Source organism: Plutella xylostella, chromosome Z (genome assembly GCF_932276165.1).
Source record: "Plutella xylostella chromosome Z, ilPluXylo3.1, whole genome shotgun sequence".
In the NCBI taxonomy this organism is placed as follows: domain Eukaryota; kingdom Metazoa; phylum Arthropoda; class Insecta; order Lepidoptera; family Plutellidae; genus Plutella; species Plutella xylostella.
The window spans coordinates 3,696,070-3,698,215 of record NC_064012.1 but is presented as its reverse complement, the minus strand read 5'-3'; the positions used below and the strand labels follow the sequence as shown (position 1 = coordinate 3,698,215).

The 2,146-nt window shown below is 33.3% G+C and overlaps 1 long non-coding RNA gene across 1 annotated transcript; it reads right to left on the bottom strand.

Moving 5' to 3' along the window:
* Positions 1 to 529: 529 nt before the first annotated feature.
* On the bottom strand, positions 530 to 1,760 carry LOC125491275. The gene is made up of 3 exons (XR_007268213.1): positions 1,526 to 1,760; positions 1,155 to 1,229; positions 530 to 709 (listed from the first exon to the last, which is right to left on the bottom strand). It is a non-coding gene; the product is annotated as an uncharacterized LOC125491275 (long non-coding RNA).
* Positions 1,761 to 2,146: the final 386 nt, after the last annotated feature.

The following is a 2,146-nucleotide window of genomic DNA, read 5'->3' as shown; positions in this document are numbered from 1 at the left end:
GTTTGCGATGCTGACTGCCGAATTCTGCATGCTAATGCACGGTACCCTGGAAGGGTCCATGACCAATTCATCTTTAATCACTCAAATCTGAGGAGAGAGATGAATCGACTATACGAGGCTCGAATTGGCTCATACAATTTATTGGGTAAGTTATTCATTACTCACATAGGTACAACATTAAAAAACTTATTTAATTTACTACTTTTAATGAATCAACTACGAAAAATATATATTTAAAACAATTGTAGATATTAATTAAAACTAGAAAAAAACAACTAAGTGAGAGATCATTTATGTCCTTAACTATCACAATTATTCTTACTAACCATTACTAAGTATTAATAACAAAGCTAAAAATATTAAAACAAGAAACAATTTTTATTTTAAGTAGGCACCAATCAGTCCTATGTAGGATTCTTAAACTTATGATCATTTATGTCCTTAACTATCACAATTATTCTTACTAAATATTAATAACAAAGCTAAAAATCTTAAAACAAGAAACTATTTTTATTTTAAGTAGGCACCAATCAGTCTTATTGTATCTTAAACTTATATGTATATTAACTACCACCGCTATAAAATCAACAAAAATATCCTTTATTAGGTATTCTTACCTATCGAGTGTCACAATAATCAGTCTTACATATGTAATAATATCTTAATCTATAAAATAATTATTTCTTCACCACCATTTTCTGCCAAAAGTCTGTAACAAATAAAAATGTTTCAGAAAATAGCCCAGCTGACCTGTACACACAGTGGCAGTGGCATTGATCGGACAAATGGGTATCTCAAGGGTACCTTCAGATGCCTTGGACATGACAGGGTACTTCATTATAGCCCAGAGAAGGCCTCCGCAATAATATATGCATGTATAACACTGTATAATATTATGAAGCATTACAGGTTAGTAAATTATTTTTCTTTGACAACAAAACAACAAAATGAAATTGAAATGGGCAGCTTATTTTTTGTGAAATGAAAGCTGAATATTAATATTACAAATATATTTCAGAGTCCCATTTGGGAATCACGATGATGAAGTCAATGAAAATGAAGAGGGAAATGCCGAGCCTGTAAGACCAGCTGGCGCTTTGCTGCGTGCAGGACAGCAGCGTCGATTACAGTTAATAAATAATTTCTTCACTTACATTGCGTCTTCTTTCTGCCCTTATCTTAAATACGTTGCCCGTATAGGAATTTCCCTCGACTGTGTCATTAAGTCTCTGGAAAGAATTATCAATATAATAAAAGTTTATTTATATAAAATATACCATATATGTATATAAAATATACCAATTTTATATACCTATAGTATGTAAAATTTTCAAATAGCTATATCAATTTATAAAATAGTTAAATAACTGAGAGCTGTATGAGCAGGTAAAGATAAGTTATCTTACTCTTATTCAATTTTGGCATGTACAATCACTTCTAACTATAAACAGAAAAATCTGCATGTTTGCATGCACATCTAAGTACCTATAGATTATATTTGATTATTATTCTTATGTATACTCACATTTAATAGGACATTTTGGTGCTGCAACAGATTATTATGTTCCTGTTGCATGTTTAAAAATGCAACAGGTGGTTGTTGTTGTCTGGGCTGTCCAGATCGCTGGAGACGCCGGACTCTGGTGGCCCTAAGTGGACTACTTTCAGCATAGTCATGGGGAGCCACTTCTGGCTCAATAGTTATAATGGGCTCATCGGTCGCTACAATCTGTAAGACAAATATAAAATCAAGTTGAATAATTACATAGCTAGCTAAAAACGAAAGAAGTCACATTTTGCATGGAAATAGCTGGATAACAGGAAAATCCCCACTTTCACAGTTAAATAAAGCTTGCTGGAAATTCTAAAAGAGTTTGAATACTTACAACTAGCCTCCCAATATTTGTTTCCTCCGGGCCTATTCCTACAGAGCAATCTTGCCCTATGGCGTCTATATAGCACTCTCAGTGCAACATTGGAGACACTGGGCACTTCTATTATATTGCCAGTGGCATTTCTTGCAGTATTGGCTGCTGCATTTTCTTTGCGCGCCTTTCTTTTAAGGTCTCGCCATGTCTGAAACATAACATCTGGTTTCAATAGTAACAAAAACATTCAAAAATAATACTAATATGCTGCTTATTCA